Below are 20,783 nucleotides of genomic sequence, written 5' to 3' on the forward strand. Positions count from 1 at the left end.
TAAATTTTGTAGATTTTTATTTATTCGTTTTTAAGAATAAACAAAAATTAAATTAAATAAACAAAAATTTAACAATAAACAAAAAATTTTATTTAAGAATAAACAAAAATTCGTTTTTAAGAAAGTTACAAACCTGGAAAACACAGCGGGGGCCAGATGTGCCATAAAATTGGTTTGCACTGCGCAGATCCAAGATGGCGTCTGAAGGTGGGAAGAAAAAGCTCTCTTTGGATTGCCGTACGAGTGTCAAAAGTTTGTTTTACGATCCAAAAGACACAATTAGGACAAGTAATGAACAACTTTTTAATTTGCAAAAAATTCGCAGGTTGAAGGTCAAGGTACCTTTCGCGACCTTTTTTCGAAAATTCAAAATTAAGGAATGACAAACCCCTTCGATTTTTTCAGGGTTCATAGCTGAAACGTAGTCCTTGAAATTCTGCACAAGTACACCTAGTTTCATAAGACCAATTGCAATAGTTTAGCTGCAATTCGAATTTGAAATTAAATAAAAAACGGCTCGAGGCCGTTTGACCACGCATGCGCAGTTCGCCTCTCATTCATCAAATATATTTTTTGCATCTAATTTGCTTAGACCCAATAAAATGGCCTAGGGTGGACCTAAAAAGGTCGAAATTGACCTCCAGGGTCTGTCCCTGATGTGACCCTGTGTTAAAAAAATCGTAAATCTTGGAATAATGGAATTTTGATATTTATGAATTTTATTTTATTTTACCCTGAGCAAGAATTAACAAGAATATTACAGTTTTCACCGTTAAATATTCCGATTTAATAGTCAGAAATGCAGTTTTGTTAATTTCGCTCAAAATAATTTTGGCTCGCATTGTTAAGGCACTCTCAGGAGTGTCAAAGCAATGTGAGGTATTTGAGCAGTTCGGAGATCTAATACTGGCTACCCAATGTCAGAGATGGCAAAAAGTGGTTAGTTTAGTGACTCGAATTGCTCAAATTGCTCGACGGGCTGGGAGGCGCACCGGCGCCGACTCGCTACTTGCTGGTTTGCACCTTTCCAGCATGCGTGATTTGGCTTCACGGGACAAATGTCTAGCGTTTCAATGCAGTCCTCGGTGCAGAGGCAAGTGGCCCTTCAGTGGGCTGGGTCCCTGTGCGGCCTGGTGCGCCCATGTTATCCGTTCGCGGTGTTATTGGGACCCGGGTTTCAGCATTCGTGCTAGTGCAGTGCGTGCCCTTCCCGGTCCTCGGACGGACAAGGATAAAAAGAGCAAAAAAAAAAAAAAAAAAAAAAAAATTAAGCAAAATCCTATTTTGAGCCTTTGCTAAGGTGAAAAATTGTCCGATTTTGATATTTTTACTCTTATTTAACAGATTTTTACCCTGATAATCTAAAATACTTAAAAACCTGACTCTATTTGCACCAATTCAAACTTGTTACTAACGAACAGCGTGATTACTACCCCTTGACTCGTCTCGCAACCCGACAAAAGGCCCTCGAAAACAAAGCTTTTAGCCGTCATGCAGATTCTCATGTTTCAACAGTCCATAATTTAAAGGTGTGGTGCATTTTGTGTTGCAGAGAGGCAGAGACGTGTCAAGTGGTCCTCTCTCTCTCTCACACACACAATCAGCTCGACTGGCTGCTGAAGTTGCGGCGGTAAAAGCGCTCGTGCAGGTCACCAAAAGGTAAGAACGAATTTCACCCCCGCCGACTCGCCGCGCGAAAGGCGAAACGGATCCCCTCGAATGAATTGGAGCTGAGCAGACGCTTGAATTATTCATGAACGCCAGCCAGCCACCAACCGAGCTGGGCTGTCCACTCGACTCGGCCACCCACTCGCGAACGCATGCATTCCCCATTTATTACAGCACACGTGCTATACGCGGCGCCTCTTCACACGCGGGCAATAGGGACAATGCGAAAGTATTAACAGCAGCGAATTCTAATTACACTTTTCAGTACAAACTTTGACGCTTTCCCTGATACTGCAAAATCCTGGAAAATGACATGATTAGCCGCAGTTGATGCCAAAATAGACCAAATTTGCATTGCCAATTTATCAGAAAAGTGGCTAAAAATTAGCAAGCTTTTCAAATGACTGTCTCCTTACTTGAAATCCTATTTTATTGCGCAACAAAAAGTTTCATACGCTATTGGACAGCCAGAGGAATCGAAATCTGCCAAGAAAATGAGGTCAAGCGCTGGAAATTTTGGAGAAAATTTGAAACATCTGAATTTCTACTGGTGGGAGGCCCTAATTTTAATTATTCAAAACTGCAGAGCAAATTGTTTCTCGGTTAAATGCTTATTGCATCCACCAATAAAAACAATTTTTTTCAATTGTTGCCCTGCTTAAATCCACATCAATTAGAAATAATAATGACCATCCTAATTTTAAAGAAAAATTACAACATTAATATGAACCTAAATTTATTTAAAAATAGGTGACAGCTGAAATTTTTCAGGTTGCCGTTTAAATTTGAGAGAAAATCGACTCCTTTAGTAATTGAAAAGCCACTCTTTATAATTTGAATGTTAGGATTGTGCCTCAAAATTTGGACGAGGAAAAATGTGAAGCAAAAAATTATTTCAAAACCAATTTTATTTTTTGCTTACGACAAGTAGGCAAAATCTGAATTCTAGCCGTTTTTTGTCCCGATTTATCTTCGCACATAGCAGTGATAAACTTTTGATGAATTCCTCGAAACAATAGACTCATTGAGCCACTTGCTATTGCCAACAATGAAAAAATGATTTTAACTGTTGACAAATAAATGTTAAACTCCACTTATATACATATTTACGCCACGGGATTTAATTTTAGAGCAACTTTTAACTGCGCAGCAGCGCCATTAGAGATATTGCATTATGATAAATATGATACATTTAAATAATTATTCAACATTTAAGGGGGATACGGATTATTTATTGAACAATAATCATGAGATTTTGTCTGCTTTATTTATAAATTTAAAATCAGTTCTTTTAAATTGTATAATTCCACTTTGTTTGTTTAATTTCATTTTAAATTTAATTTAAAAACAAAACAAAAATAAAAATTTAAAAACAATAATAAAGTAACTTATAAATATTATAAAAATTTGAGTTTTTATTTAATTTTTAAACAAATGTTAAATAAATTGTTTGTATTGTAGCTGTTTTTAATTTACACAGTCTTTTTTAACTTCAATAAAATTCTGTCTGATATTTTAGTGTTTCTGGTAATTTTTAAAATTCGGTTTCAGAATGCGGGCTAGTAATTAAAATTGCAGATTATAGTGGAGTCATTTCAAGAAATCAGAATGATCGATGTAAAAAAATGTATTTTCCTCTTTAAAAACAATAATACCGCTCGAAAAATTAATTATAAAGAAATTTTCTGTAAATTTACTCCTCGCGTTGATTATTATTTAGATTCAAATACAAAAAAATTTTCTGCTGAGATTTTTAATGGCAAAAAGGCAAAATTAAAAAAACCTTATTAAAACATTCAACAAAAACCAAAACATTTTTCTCTATTTTAGTTTGCAACATAAAAATGGTTCTGTTCAAAATGTGGGTCTAGGTCGGAAGGGAAAAGTAAAAATCTGAAGATCCATTCAACATTTATTTTCGATTTTCGGGAAAAACACTTCCGCTCTTTTGTCTATCCATGATTACTACTCTCATCCTTACAAATAAAACAATTTATCCATGATTGTTAACTATTTTTCATCTATTAGTGTTATTCATCTTGGCAAATCCATATCTTGCAGCAAGAAATGGACCCGATGTCAAAACATGGAGCATATGTATCCAAAGTTACAAAATCCTGCTCCATTTTGTTCTCTTCAAGGAACGTGGTGTCAGAAAAAGAACAGTATATTGTAGGTTAAAAAATTCGACGCTATTGCAAACAGAAGAACGAAACCTGCAATCGATTGCATTGATTTCCGTCCTTCTCTGCTCTAACTAATCTATTTTTATATTTGTCGTGCGTCATAAACGCGAGTGCACGAAGGCGACGAAGTGTGTGTGCAGTAAATTTTTTATATTTATTTGCGCTGACAAAGGGGAGCGCGCGATATTCCCAATCGGGAAATAGATATTAATTTCTGCGCTCGTAAATTCGCCAAATAAAACGATCGCTGCATGGGAGCACGTTTGTGTCGGAAAAAGGCGCGCAGTTTCTTTCACTTTGAGAAAGGCGAGCCGAAAAGCGCGATTTCGCGTGTCGAGTGTCAATCAGCCTTGGAAATTCCACATACGTCAGGGTGGCTGGTTTTTTAGTGGATTTTGTGACAAACGCGTAGAATACTGTGACCCTTACTCTGAATATCGTTTTTCACGTACCGAATTGCTGACGTCAGCTGTGAATGAAATAAGCTGCACGATAGAATGTGATTTAAGCATTTATTTTTATGTATATTGATTCAATTTGTTCAGATTGAAAGTTTTTTCGTTGTTTCATAACACTGGAAAAATATAACGATTTAATTTTTAAATTTCTTATTTGTTATGTTGAATATTCCGTCCAATGTAAGCGAAATTTTTTATTATTTTCATTAATTACGGATTAGTGAACCGTCTGAAATGCGGTAAAAACTCGTTTTTATGAATTTAAATCTCAGATTTAATCAAATTGAGGGACGATAATTAATTTTTATTGTGAAGTCTTGTGAAAGTCTTGAAAGTGCTGCAGAAACTTTTAGAATTGGCCACTAACTTTAGGCGTCAAACGCTGCGGACAAAAAGGTTGTCGAAACTGTGACGTAATCGGATTGCTTACGATGACAAAGAGAAAACTTTTATAGTTTTTATGGTTGGAATTTCCTTTGTGAATCTCTGCTCCTGTATTGGAGCTTATTTTTCTTTGTGCAACAGAAATTCCAATCCAGGGGCTCATGTATTGAAAATTATTTGAATTATTGGATGCAATAGCAAAAAATTGTTCTACAATTTGCGATAGTAAAAAAGGGCCTTGCTATACATTTTCTAATTTTCTCCAAAATGTTCAGCGCTTGACCACATTTTCTTGGCAGATTTCGATTCCTCTCGTCGAGATCTGTCCAACGGTGTATGCCACTTATTGGGGAAACTCTTGGTTTTGAAATTAAATCGGATTTCAAGTAAGGAGACAGCCATTACCATTTGAAAAGCACGCTAACTTTCCAGCCAATTTTCTCAAAAAATTACAGCGCTTCCTAGGTCAATGTAGGCTTTAACTGAATCCCAAGGGACGAGTTTATGCATTGGCAACAAGCATTTTCCAGGCTTTTGCAGTATCAATATCCTTTTTTTTTAAAAAAAAAAAAGCACAAATGATTAATCTTAGCTCAACTCTCTATAAAGAAAAAACATCGAAAAAATCTACGCCAATTACACCAATTTGTTCTATAAATAACCATCGTACAAATCAACGTCTATTATCGAGCAGTTCAAATATAATAATATTATTCTCCTTTGAAGGGTAGAGGAGCAATAATAATTGCGACACTTGTGTGTTGATACAGGCTCGGCAGGCACGTAGACACTCGTGTCGGCGTGGCGTTAATGAAGTGGCGCAATCAATCGGCATCAAGGTGGTGCGCTGCAAACCGATATTAATTATTCACCGCTTCTGCTGTCGCGGCAACTCGAGCCGAACGTACGCTGCTTGATCAATAGACACGTCGCAATTAATTGCAACTCGCTTGAAATACGCGCGCGGCTGTTAACACCCGTGTTCCACACAGCACTCGATAGAAATATAAACATAACCGAGCGTGAAATGAATTATTTATTATGCTTCTCCGGTTTCATCAAAACAACGCTTTTGGATTTGTTTGTACTACACTGTTGTGAATTAATGTCTGGTTTAATTACCATTTCCACAGCTTCAATTTTTAAATGAAGGTCTGCTATTATTTGTTTTTTAACTCTGGTTTCTATTGGTTGAATTTTCTCTTTTAAAATATACAATTGTAAATTAGTTTTGGGTTAGAGTAATAGCTTTATACAATAAAATAAATTAAAACCTATTTATTAAATGCTAATTCACCAGTTGCATAAACCCTAAGTGTTTGAAACCGCCAACAGATGGCACCACCGTAGACTTTCGATTTTAAGGTACTTCCGCTGCGATTTCAGACTCAATCTAGCTACTGTGCATTCCTCAATTAATTTGCTATTTTTTGACGTTCTGAAAACCAAAATCGGTTCAGCCAATCGCCGTAGAATCGTGAAAAACTATTTTTTGAAATAAAAAAATCTTTTCCAACGTTTCTACGGCGAATGGCAGAACCGATTTTGGTTTTCAGCACGTCAAAAATTAGCAAATTAATTAAAAAAAGCAAATTAGCTAGACTGAGTCTGAAATCGCAGCGGAAATGCCTTAAAACCGCTTAAAACAAAATTTTTAAGAAAGTCTGTGGTTGCGCCATCTGTTGGTGGCTTCAATAACTAAGGGTTTATGCAACTGGTCAAATTGTAAAATTTCAAAAGCTCAGGTTTACTAGCAAAACACTCAAGGACAAAAGAACAACGCTCTTTCTCTCTTCGAAATTGTTATTCCTCCAAGATATTTTAAATTGCAGGAAATCAAAAAAATCAAATACATACACGATTTAAACCATTGCCCTACCTGTTATTTTTTAATATTTAAATTTTTGTGAACCTTATTTGCGTTAATTTCCATGCCTCTAAGGAAATTACACTTGACGCAAATATAACGAACGCGCTGATGGAGTAAAAATCAGAGTTTCATCCGCTCGTCATTTCCAGCCTCAAAGGCCGTTGTCGCAATTAATAATGTGAACCAGCAGCCCTTGAGATGCAAAACGAAGAAAGCTGTCATCTTTGGCATTGGCGTAGAGGAAGCCTCATTAAATCAGCATTAGCTCTCGCCGGGTGCTTGTTTGCTCGTGCATTTTAATATCAGCTGACCCCGATGCAAATTATTCTCTCTCGATCACCACAAGGACCGAGAAAAGAGCTTCATCTTTTGCAAGTTAGTCGCTAACGCAAAATCGCTGACTTGTAACACTCTGACATGTTGGAGCAAAAAAAAAATGCTTCGCCTCTTTTTCCTTACAGCGAAAAGGTTTAGGAGAAGGAGGAAATGCTCGAGGCGGAATGATGGGGCCAATTAAGAGGCAAAATAGTGTATAGCATTTCCTTGCTCCTGAAACTTATAAACTTTGGCGGTCAAAAACCGCACCCCTCTGGCGTTTCACGCAAAGTTCCTAAAGTTGGTGATACTATTTCAAACTTCTGACTAAGTTTCGATTAAGAGGGTGAGTTGCGGGATTTGTGTTCGAAAGGGAAATGGGTAATTGTTCTTCGTGTAAATCGATTTTGTAATTTAATCTAACAGCTTAATATTGTTAGAAATTTAGTCGTTTTCACCGGGGGCCGGATTCACGCGACGCGCAGATTACGGCGGCAAAATTACAATCGTAAAATTAAATTGGCTAAGAAAATTTATCAGCAAACTGAATATTTTTGCTGTTAGTTCTTTACTAATAGCTGATTACACCAGTAATGTTGGCGAATCGACCATTAGATAACACATCAGGCAAATTGAAATGTAACAAAATACGCGGGAATTAAATTATTGGGTCGGCACGCCTCTTTTTTGGCGCTTCTGATTGGCCGCTGGATTGGCCTCCATTTTTTCGACGCCATATTGACTTCTGACCGGTGGGAACTAACATAAGATCGCTACCTGGTCCTCAGTGGTCGTTTTACAATAAAAATAATGTCAAAAAATATCAATAGCAAACAGAATTAATTAATTAATTCCTTAATGCTTTTTTAACCTTTTGCCAAAAGTTATTATTAAAACTTACAATGGTGCGAAATGGTTAAAATTTACGTTCAGGTATCTCAACAAATTAAATAGCGACAGGCTCGTGGAGCTGTTAGGAAGCTACTAAAAAAATTAATGTTTGTTTCCTTTTTTAAAAAATGGCAAAATCTACAAATTGATTTTCCCCGTGGTCCTGATCTGATTATTGCATGTTTTAGAGATGAATTGTGTTTAGATTTCAATGAATTTAACTAAGCTAAAAATGAAAACAATTCAAAATATTATCGACTGTCGTAATCATAATGTAATTTAAAGATCCCCTTATTAACCTCCAGGTCAATGATTTTTTTTTTGGTTGCTTTCAAGGAAAATTGATCGCAAAATTTCCCAGCTCTTTCTTAAAATGGAACGTTTGTTCAGTCATTAAAAATCTAACCCGTACGTGTTTTCTTAATTTTTGTGCATTATTCCGTTAAAAAACGATTGCTTTACTCTGATTGGTACCATTCCCTCCCTTTAACCTTTTCCTCCAATTAAACTCAGCAGGATTAAATTCCCATCCAATCAGTGCGATTTTTGTGTTCCCCCACTCCTGCAGTTCAAAAGAAACGGCGCCAATAACATGTCAAAGCCAAATAATCGATATGTTTTTATATCACAAAAATGTCTTCTGGCAGTGGCAGTTTGGAACGTCGTCATATTTCTCGTAAAAACACCATCAAACTTTGAAAGGGAAAGCTGCGTGCACTGGACAGTATCGCAATTTTCGGAGCTTTTTGCCAGATTTGACCGGTCGAGTGACAATCGGCTGACTCTCCGCAGTTGATCACTGGCTCTTTTAATCTGCATGCGGCCGTTGGTTCGTTCGTTCGCTCGCTCGCTCGCTCGCTCGCCTGCCTGCCTTTGACGATTCCGCCCCCCGGGGGATGACGGACCGAACGAGTCCAACAGCTTTCCTAGAAACCCTCTCTCTCTCTCACCGACGGTGCAGGAGCAGGACCATCTCTCGGGCTTTCGCATCTGCATCGTGCACGTACGTTCAAAGGACGCTTTTTGCCTCGGCGACGGAGCGGCAAAAAGAGCTTCGATCCGCTTCACAGACAACGCGACCCACACACACACACGTGCGCATTTGATCGTCGTGGTTCCAGCTTGTGAAAAAAAAGATAGAAGAAATAAAAACGGGCGTCTTTCTTGATTTTCTTCTCGTCTTGAAAAGGATTTAAACTGGAGGAAAACTTAACGAAAATGAATAAATTGAAAAGCTGATGAATTTTTTAAGACTATGTTAAAAAATTTTCATTAGAAAAGCTTTTAACTTCTATTTCTCTGAAAATTGGCCAAAAATAAGCGGCTTTGAGAAATGAAAGTCATAAACAGGACATTTTAAATCTGCTCTTACGTTTCAGTTTTTTTTGGTTTTTGCTGTCTTTGCGAATTCTTCTTAAATAAAGACTGCAATATATTTATTTTTAAAAAATACAAGATTTATACAAGTCTAGCCAATTCACCAGTTGCATAAACCATCAGTATTCGAAACCGCCAACAGATGGCACCACCGTGTACTTTAGTAATAAATTTAATTTCAAGGCACTTCCGCTGCAATTTTAGACTCAATCCTGCTACCTTGCATTCTTCACTTAATTTGCTTTCTTTTGACGTTCTGAAAACCAAAATCGGAAAATCCAATCGCCGTAGAATCATGAAAAAGCTATTTTTTAAATATAAATTATATTCAAACGATGCTACGACGAATGGCTGGACTGATTTTGGGTTTTTCAGCACGTCAAAAGAAAGAAAATTAAGTGAAGAATGCACATAGACAGGATTGAGTCTGAAATCACAGCGGAAGTGCCTGAAAATTAAATTTATTACAAAAGTATACGGTGGCGCCATTTGTTGGCGGCTTCGAACACTATAAGGGTTCATTCAGGGGAATTTTCAGCTGGTGCTCGGTCATCTGCTAGCAGCAGCTTCACACATTTACAAATAACAAAATAATATTTTTGTCCACAGAAAAAGAACGTCATAAATAAATGGCGTCTAAAAATATTTTTTTGTTTTTTCTGGACCATTTTTTTTAAAAAAAAATCGTTTTTTAAGACGGGAGTCTTCTGAATGCTTTAAAATCTATAATTTGCATTCGATGCTAATTACCCAAAAAATATAAGATGGGGATGAAATTTTTAACAATTCGAAAATTATATTATTATTTCATGGAAACCTTGTAAATATGTTTTTAATATAGATCAAATTTTTTGAAATATAGCTGGGTGAAAATGAATCATAAAAGCTTTTCAATTAAATGGTTTAATAAATGGAACAATTCGTCCAAGAATTTATATTTTAGTTTGCAAGGAAAAATTGAGCATCTGGATTCACTAATGCAAAAACTTGAGTGTTTCTGTACAAGCAAATAATCAACATAAGCACGTTTTTCATAGTTTTTTTTTTTATAAAAAAAATAATCTTCTAAATTTCAAGCTAAAAAGTTGTTATTAAAAAATGTACCAAAAATGTGGGAATTTATATTCTGTAGACCTTTTAACTGCAGAATAGTATGGGGGTTTCTTAATTAAAATCATGTAAACGGGGTGGTTTATATTTCCAGAAACATCCGGGGAAAACACCGGGCTGTTTTCTCCACACCCTGTTCCTCAGAGAAATTTGAAATTATATGCAATGTGTTTTCGACAGCAAATCTTGAGCGCAGTAAAATCCTATCGTGTGAAAAATCGTCTAACAATAAGTAATAAATATAAATCCGATTCCATGCTGCCTGCTTTGTTGCTTCCATGGTGACGAAAGCAGATTTGCTAAAGCACGTCTTTGACGGCTGCTTTAAATAAATCCGGGAGAGGAAACATCTGCTAGTATGTAGCGAGCAGATTTATCATGCGCATCTTTTTGTTAAGTTTTTCACCCTCGCGGCCGGCCGGAAAATAAGAGTTTGCGGTTATGAAGAGTAATTTCCCTGGGGGCGTTCGTGGAGAGCCAGCCGCTGCGCTGCACAGGCGTGACCGATAAACTCTCGTCATGTGTTCGTTTCGCTCGCCTGTGCCGGCGGATCCGTCCGAAACGATCATTGCAGATGTCTCGGCGCGCAGATTAGTCTGATTGGCGCCGATTTGCTTTGCACGCGGCAGCAGGTGTTTGGCCGACGCGTTTTATCGCCTTTCCTGGCAATTAGTGTAATGACAATTCGCGCGAATTCGGCTTTATCTGCTCGGCGCCGCAGATGCGATCCGAGCGCGCGCACAAATTGCGTTGCACTATACTCGTTTCTCTTTATCGCAACGCACTCTTATTTTATTCAAATTCCATTAATGGCGATAGAAGTGTGAGATTACGTGATTGTGCAGAATTTCCTGGGTTCAATTTGGTCCACCATCTCGAAAAAAAAGGCAGAAAGAGCGACCACAGATCACAATGAATAAATGATTTTTGAAAAATAGATAAAAAGAGGTGATCTTTGAAATTTGACTTTTTTAAGTTTTTTGGAATCGAAATTTGGGAGGGTGGAAGAATTTCTTTCGATGTCTTAACTTGTACTAAACTTGCATTTTTTGCTCTTTTCAGTTTGTACTTTTTTACAAACTCTTAACAGGAAAATTTATTTAAATATACAGATGCAATTTCAAACGTCGCAAGAATTCGTCCAATTCCTCCTCAATCTTATGCGGAATTTCACTTTAAAAAAAAAAAATAAATAAAACAAGCGAACATTTCACACGACATTATATACTTGTTTCATATCTTAAAATTCTGCTCGCTTTATTAATACAAAAAATTAAGAAAATTTGTTTGTTGAAATTAATTGTTAACATTACTTATTTTTCATTTGTGAATTAGATGAATTTATTATTAAAAAATTTTGGAATATAAAATTGACAACTAACTTCTTTCAAAAATAGCTCAGGATGATTCTTAAAAACTTAAAGATTTACCTAGAATATTTAAATGTTTTACAATGAATGCAAAGAATTGAGGATATTTATCCACTACAAAAATTCCGATCGTTTCACCTGCGCTCATCATACAAGCCATTCTTAAGACTAAGAACGCCTGAACAGCACGTTGACACACCCTAAAGCCAACGATGTCTCGAATTCTGTCCAAGATCCCAGGATCCTTCAAAGCGAATCTATAGAAGCGGAGGCTGTAAAGCTAGAAGATTTGGCTATGTTCCACAATTTACCTGAAGATTTAAAAAAGAAGCAGATTTAAAGTTAATTTTTTTGCATTCCCTGATTTTTTTATAACAAAAAATCTGCAATTTGCAAATAAAAATATTAATTATATTTTGGCTTCATCTAAAAATAACTCAGGATTCTTAGAAATTTAAAGAAATATCTAGAGTATTTAAAAATTTCACAGATTTTTACAATGAATGCACACAATTGGAGATATTTATCCGCTCCAAAAATTTCGATCGTTTCAATACATCACCTCAGTCATTCTTAATACTAAGAACGCCTGCACAGCACGTTGACAAACCCTAAAGCCAACGATGTTACGAAAACTGTCCAAGATCCCGGGATCCTTTAAAGCGAATCAAGAAGCAGAGCCTGTAAAGCTTGAAGATTTTGCTGCGTTCCACAATTTACCTGAAGATTTAAAAAAGAAGCAGATTGAGAGTTTTAGATTCGCTAATAGCGTGTTTCCTTTCTACATTCCAGCAGAGTAAGAGTGAAATCTTTTGGAGTGATTTTAAATTGAATTAATTTGATTAACACATTCACAGGCACCATGCAATTAACTTGTCTCAACTAAAAATCAGCAAAGGTGGAGAGTACTGGGGAAACGCGGCTCATTTTTTGGTCTGCAACAAGGCGCATGGAATTTCTCTGTGGAAAAGTTTTGAGGCGCAAATTCAGTCATTGGACACGAAAATCACATGCCGGCCGCACATTTCAACCAACATGACGGAACGTATTTTACAGGTTACATCAGATAATTATTCAGATTAACTCTCGATATAAAAATTCGGTGTTATTTATTTCAGCATATTAATGAGAAGGACGATTCAAATTTTCTCGTTTTCCGAAAATGGGTTTTGCTCCAACTACCATTTCAGCCTATCTTGCTATTCCAGTGGTTGACAAGTGTGGTGTATTATCTCTCGACGATAGAATCAACCATGGCTCACCTTTACTATGTTCCTTTTCCCGAGAAATACAAGCCTGAATTACTATACTTGCACAAAATGCTGAAGACGGCGCATCGCAACATCGGATTCCTCTTTGACTACCTGCAGCACCAAACTAGAAGTGAACCCGAGTTATTTGTTGGAAATCTGAAAGTTTTCGAAATAATACTTCACGAAATATTAATATTCCTCAAATTTTGGCAACCCGAGGACAACAAATATTTTAGAAACCTATTGAAGGTTCGCGAGGAATCTTTGAAATCAGACGAAAAGGTATTCCAGTTGAAGAGAGGAAGGATGGCTCTTAAAAAAAGGAATTTCTTGTTCAATTTGGATTTCTGGAGAGGACCAAACCCACACCTTAAAATATTTGGGGATTCTAATGAAGAAATTGTCAGAAATCGTGATACAGAGGTTAATCTTCAGGATCGCAATTTCTATACAAATTATTTTTTGGAAAGGGATTTCAAGCCTTACGTTGTAAGGAGAGTTAAGAAAAACTCGATGTTGCAGGATGAAGAATTTTTAACCATTCAGCGTGATATTAATCGATTGACAAGTATGTGCTGCAAAATTTAAGATTTCTTGTAGCAGTAATTTACTCTTTTCTAGAAATCCATTATTCAATTTGGATTGAAAAAGGAAAAAATGGAATCATCGGACCAATATTAGCAAATAATATTGTTGCTGAATTATACTTCACCACTTCTAAGCTCCATGCCTGGATCTTTAAGAAATACAAAGTGTTGCCCAAAGAATACCCCCGTTCCACAGAGAACCTTCAAGACTATGCTGTAGAAAAAATCATACCCTTCATAGAAAGACTGGAGAAACACAAATATCTATTTCAAGAAATGCTTGAAAATCTCAAGCGAGATAATCAATCCAACCAGAAATTAGAGTGTCCTTCGCGATTCGAGGTATTATGATAGGTTTTCCGTAAATATTTTTGAATTGACAGTAAAAGTATTAACATTTTGGGAACTTAAATATCAGAATTTTTACAATCGACTCACGCTATAAAATTGTGCAACAGTAAATTTCTGTTAATCTCTAACGTATTTATTTAGCATATAGCGTAAAATGTGTTAGCTCTCTAAGAAAATTGACAAACATTGAAAATTTTAAAAATTATTGTTGAAGTTTATGATGATATTTGATCATTTTTAAATCCAAGCCGATTATCACAGGTGATTCATATTAACATTATATTAATTTACTATGTTAGGCTAGGATCAGGACTATTGTGCTGGATTGTATTGAGTCCCATTTGAGCGTACAAAACTTCAAAAAGAAGAAGAATAAAGTGTTGAGGGATTGGCACGTGGTCCAGTATTTGCTGCCCTGCTTCGTTGCTTTGTACAACACGATCTGCGAATCAAACGACCCAGAACACGAGAAACTGAAGAATTGGTACTACAAATTCCTTGACAAACTCATCAGCACCTATGAGAAGAACGGAACTGGAATCAGAAAGTCCTCGTGGTCGAATGTTTTGCAGGATATTAATAGAACTCCTGCCCTGAAAGAATCTTGTTTAAATAACAACCACGAACATTTGTCGAACTTCTTCACAGAAGTGTCGACCCTTTTTCAAAAGAAGATCATGGAAGGCGCCAGCAATGATGCCAGTGACCATTTACAATGCTGCAGCTTATTCCAAGCTTTCTTTGAAGTCATCCAGAAAAAAACGGGCGATTTGGACGAAAGAGACGTCGTCGCGACAGAGGCTAGCGCATATTGGAACTGGCTCATGTGGGACTTTTTCAGCAGAATGAAAGATGTTCTTGAGGGTCCAGAATAAGAAAGTCCTCGTGGTTTCACACATTGCAAGATTAAGATGAATTTTCTGACCTGAACGACTTATTATAAAAGCAACAACAGAAAATTGTCGAACATTTACTACCGCAAAAATATCAACGATTATCCAAAACCAGTGTAAAAAAAGATCCGTCATCATTTTTAGTGTAGAATTTTAGTCACCGAGCAAAATAAAAGACTATAAAAAGATTTCCATGCAGTTTTCCTGAAATATGGTTGCATCCTAATTGAAGAGTGAGAGAGAAAGCAAATAATTTTTATTCACGCTCCACTCTTACGAAAATAGATCATGATCTAAGTTATTTTGAAATATGTTCAGCAGACGGTATTTAAAAGTATGCTTTAAAATGTCAGTGTAGCAAAATGTAATATGGCAAGAATTAGAAGATATATGGAAGTTTTTCATTTTCAATATACATAATATATATTAAAATTTTGAAGATTAAAAATATTTTTTTTGTAAAAACAGCCCTCCCACAAATATGAATTACATTATTCATTAGTTGTAAAATCCAATAATAGTGTTTGGAGCTGACATTAGAGATGACTTCTTCCAATTTTTAAATCTCTTTTCTGTATAGCAATTTTAAAAATGTGATGAAAATAAACTAAAATATATTGTCGGACGTTCTTATGGCGATTGATTTATATTCAATTTTGTTTTCAAAATAAATAAATCAAAAGTTATACTTTTAAGGATTTAATGCACACTAGTTGGATACAGTCTGAAATCGCAGTGGAAGTGCATTAATATCGAATATAACCACTGGCGCAATCTATTAACAACAGCGAGCAATAGGTACTTCACAACTGGTGAAATTCTTATTTGGAGCAATAATTATATACTTATCAATAAGGTCACACTAGAAGTTTGCAAAAGAGGATTGAAATGTTTTATATTCTCTGGTAAATAATCATAGTTATAAATTTCTCATTAGAATTTTTGGCTGAATCATATTCATAATTTTTTTATTAAGAGTTGCCGATGCAATACTGAGATCGGTTCAATAATGTTATCAGGAGAATTCAAAGAAATTTTCAGAATATTTCGTCATCAGAGTAGTTCTGATGCTTTAAATTGCGGAAATTCTAGAATTATTTTCCAATGATATACATAAAATAATTTTTTTTGCATTCCCCGATTTTTTTATAACAAAAAATGTGGAATTTGCAAATAAAAATAATAATTATAAATTGGCTTCATCAAAAAATAACTCAGGATTTTTAGAAATTTAAAGAAATATCAAGAGTATTTAAAAATTTCACAGATTTTTACAATGAATTCACAGAATTGGAGATATTTATCAGCTCCAACAATTTCGATCGTTTCAATACATCACCTCAGTCATTCTTAACAGTAAGAACGCCTTCACAGCACGTTATTGACAAACCCTAAAGCCAACGATGTCTCGAATTCTGTCCAAGATCCCAGGATCCTTTATAGAGAATCCAGAAGCAAAGTCTGTAAAGCTAGAAGATTTTGCTGCGTTCCACAATTTACCTGAAGATTTAAAAAAGAAGCAGATTGAGAGTTTTATTTTCGCTAATAGTGTGTTTCCTTTCTACATTCCAGATGAGTAAGAGTGGAATCTTTTGTTTTGATTTTAAATTAAAATAATTTGATTAACACATTCACAGGCACCATGAAATTAACTTGTCCAAACTAGAAAACGGCAAAGGCGGAGAGTACTGGGGAAACGCGGCTCATTTTTTGCTCTGCAACAAGGCGCATGGAATTTCTCTGTGGAAAAGGTTTGAGGCGCAAATTCAGTCATTGGACACGACAATCACATGCCGGCCGCACATTTCAACCAACATGGTGGAACACATTTTACAGGTATAGCCAGATAATTATTCAGATTAAATCTTAACTTAAAAGACGGTGTCTTATATTTCAGCATATTAATGAACAGGGTCATTCAAACTGTTTCTCTTCCACACATTGGTTGATGCTCCAACTACCATTTCAGCCCATCTTGCTATTCCAGTGGTTGACAAATGTGGTGCATTATCTCTGGAGGATAGAATCAAACATGGCTGATCTTTACTATGTTCCTTTTCCCGAGAAATTCAAGCCTGAATTATTATGCTTGCACAAAATGCTGAAGACGGCGCATCGCAACATTGGATTCCTCTTTGACTACCTGCAGCACCAAACCAGATGTGAACCTGACATATTTGTTGGAAATCTGAAAGTTTTCGAAGAAATCGTCCACGGAATATTTGTATTCCTTAAATTCTGGATAATAGCCGATTGCCAAAATTATTTGAGCGACTTATTGACGGTTCGCAAGGAATCTTTGAAATCAGACGAAAAGGTATTTGAGTTGGAGAGAGGAAAGATGGCTCTTCAAAGGAGGAATTTCTTGTTCAATTTGGATTTCTGGAGAGGATCAAACTCACACCTGAAAATATTTGGGGATTCTAATGAAGAAATTATCAGAAAGCGTGATACGGAGGATAATCTTCAGGATCTCTATGATGATACGAATAATATTTTGAGAAAATATTTCGAGCCTGACGATATAAAGAAAGTTAATATAATATCGATGTTGGAGGAACATGAATTTTTAACAATTCCACTTAAAATTAAACAACATTTAGGTATATCTGCTGCAAAATTTACGCTTTCCTGTAGTTGTAATTTTACTCTTTTTTAGAATTCGCTTGTTCAACTCTTGATGATGAAGAGTGTGGATTCATTGGACAAGTATTAGAAAATAATAATATCGTAGAATACCGCTACACTGTTTCAAAGTTCCATGCCTGGATATTTAAGAAGTTCAAAGTGTTGCCTAAAATAGATCCAAATTCCACGGAGAAACCTCTTTACTTACTTCGTGTAAAAAATATCATACCCTTGTTTGGAATTCAGGATAGAGATAAATTCTCTTTCCAAGAACAGCTGAACATTCTCAAGCGAAATAATCAGTCCAACCAGAAGTGTTCTTCGCGATTTGAGGTATTATATCATGTTCCCCACAAATATTTGTTGAACTGAGAATTAAAGTATCTTAATTGCAATAAGAGATCTGTGAATATATTGGCAAACATTGACAACTTTAAATTTATAGTTGACACTTTTGAGGATATTTTATCATTTTTAAATCCAAGCCGATTATAACAGGTGATTCATATTAACATTACATTAATTTACTATGTTAGGCAAGGATCAGGACTATTGTGCTGGATTGTATTGAGTCCCATTTGAGAGTACAAAATTTCGAAGAAAAGAAGGATGAGGTGTTGAGGGATTGGCACGTGGTCCAGTATTTGCTGCCCTGCTTCGTTGCTTTGTACGTTAAGATCTGCGAATCAAACAAGTCAAAAAACAAGAAATTGTACGCCAAATTCCTTGACAAACTCATCAGCACCTATGAGAAGAACGGAATTGGAATCAGAAAGTCCTCGTGGTCGAATGTTTTGCAGGATATTAATAGCTTTGCTCCCCTGAGGGAATCTTATTTCAATAACAACCACGAAAAATTGTCGAACTTCTTCACAAAAGTGTCGAACCTTTTCAAACAGAGGATCATGGGAGGCGCCAGCAATGATGCCAGTGACCATTTACAATGCTGCAGCTTATTCCAAGCTTTCTTTGAAGTCATCCAGAAAAAAACGGGCGATTTGGACGAAAGAGACGTCGTCGCGACAGAGGCTAGCGCGTATTGGAACTGGCTCATGTGGGACTTTTTCAGCAGAATATATTATATTATTGAGGGTCCAGTATAAGAAAGTCATCGTGGTTTCACACATTGCAAGATTAAGATGAATTTTCTGACCTGAACGACTTATTATAAAAGCAACAACAGAAAATTTTTGAACATTTACTTCCGCAAATATCAACGATTGTCAATAACTAGTGTAAAAAAGATCCGTCATCATTTTAACAGCAGTACTTTAGTCACAGAGTAAAATAAAAGACTTGAACATGATTTCAATGCAGTTTTCGTGATTAATGGTTTCATCGTAAAAGTGGAAAGTAAGAGAGAATGCAAATAACTTTAATTCAACTTCACTTTGAAAATAGATCATAATTTAAGTTATTTTGAAATACGTTTAGCAGACGATTTTTAAATTTATGCTTTAAAATATCAATACTAAAATATACATTGGCAATAGTTAGAAGATAAAATGGAAGTTTTTCAATTTCAATATAAATTTGTTAGAATTTTTAAGGTTGAAAAATACATTTTTGTACCAAACATTCACTCAAATATGAAATATGAAAGAAATTATTCATTAGTTGTACAAGCCAATCTTATTCGGAGCTGACAAAAGATGACTTCTTCCAATTTTTAAACCACTTTTCTGAGTAGCAATTTTAAAAACGTGAGTAAAAATTATGAACAATAAATATTTTATCGGATGCATTTACTGCTGTGGTTAAAATTCATAATTATATATATTTCTTATTAGGGTTTTTGGCTGAATGCTTCTCATAATATATAAATATATAAAAGGTTGTCAATGCAATACTGAGATCGGTTCAATAATGTTATTAGGAGAATTATAAGATATTTTAAGAATATTTCGACATCAGAGTTCTGATGCTTGAATTGCTTGAATTCTAGAAATATTTGTTCACAAAATTTCATCATTTCTAGCACGAATAGCTCTCATCTCACGTATGAAAGGTTGCATAATGTTGAAGCTATAATTGATGTCACAAATTCTACCCAAGTTTCAAGCACCTTAGAGTGGCAAGTGGCATTAACCACCACAACTAGCAGAAAATCTAACCTGTGAAAGAATTATGTGATTAAAATAATTTAAGAGTGATATATAATAAGTTTGAGTTCAAAGGCACAATTTTCGGGGTTGATATTACGAGCAGCAGTGCTGAGCAACGAATTTGTCAAACATTACTCAAAGATTTAAAAAAGTGCAATTGCTGATTTTTTTATAACAAAAAAATTTCATATGAAAGAAAAACAATATTAACGTTTTTAAGGGCTTCATCAACATATAACTCAAGATTCTTAGAAATTTAAAGAACTGTCTAGAATTTTTAAAAATTTCACAGATTTTTACAATGAATGCACAGAATTGGAAATATTTATCCGTTCCAAATATTTCGATCGCTTCACCTGCGCTCATCATAAAAGCCATTCTTAAAACTAAGAACGCTTGCACAGCACGTTGACAAACCCTAAAGCCAACGATGTTACGAAAACTGTCCAAGATCCCAGGATCCTATAAAGCGATTCGACAAGAAAGGGCTAAAAAGCTAGAAGATTTTGCTGCGTTCCACAATTTACCTAAAGATTTAAAAACGAAGCAGATTGAGAGCTTTAGATTCGCTAACAGTGTGTTTCCTATCTACATTCCAGCCAAGTAAGAGTGGAATCTTTTGTTGTGATTTTAAATTGAATTAATTTGATTAACACATTCACAGGCACCATGAAATTAAATTGTCATCTCAACTAAAAAACAGCAAAGGAGAGTACTGGGGAAACGCGGCTCATTTTTTGCTCTGCAACAAGGCGCACGGAATTCCACTGTGGAAAACGTTTGAGGCGCAAATTCAGTCATTGGACACGAAAATCACATGCCGGCCGCACATTTCAACCAACATGACGAATCGTATTTTAGAGGTATAATCCGAAAATTATTGTTAATCTCTGCTTAAAAGATGGTGTAATATATTTCAGCATATTAATGAAAAGGACGATTCAAATTTTCTCGTTTTCCAAAATTGGGTTTTGCTCCAACTACCATTTCAGCCTAGCTTGCTATTCCAGTGGTTGACAAGTGTGGTGTATTATCTCTCGACGATAGAATCAAAAATTGCTCCACTTTACTATGTTCCTTTTCCCGAGAAATTGAAGCCTCCATTATTATGCTTGCACAAAATGCTGAAGACGGCGCATCGCAACATCGGATTCCTCTTTGACTACCTGCAGCACCAAACCAGAAGTGAACCTGACATATTTGTTGGAAATCTGAAAGTGTTCGAAATAATACTTCACGAAATATTAATATTCCTCAGGTTTTGGCAACTCGATGGCCAAAAATATTTTAGAAACTTAATGATGGTTCGCAAGGAATCTTTGAAATCAGACGAAAAG

General features: G+C 35.6%; 1 protein-coding gene across 1 annotated transcript in view; it reads left to right on the forward strand.

The window, feature by feature from the left end:
- LOC135939748 (GTP-binding protein Di-Ras2) overlaps nucleotides 1-20,783 on the forward strand; it is a 141,143-nt gene that overhangs the window by 64,188 nt on the left and 56,172 nt on the right. Inside the window, exon 3 of the mRNA XM_065484297.1 lies at nucleotides 1,553-1,659. The gene's annotated coding sequence lies outside the window, so the exon portion shown is untranslated. The remainder of the gene's footprint in view (nucleotides 1-1,552; nucleotides 1,660-20,783) is intronic.

This window comes from Cloeon dipterum, chromosome 3 (assembly GCF_949628265.1).
Source record: "Cloeon dipterum chromosome 3, ieCloDipt1.1, whole genome shotgun sequence".
In the NCBI taxonomy this organism is placed as follows: domain Eukaryota; kingdom Metazoa; phylum Arthropoda; class Insecta; order Ephemeroptera; family Baetidae; genus Cloeon; species Cloeon dipterum.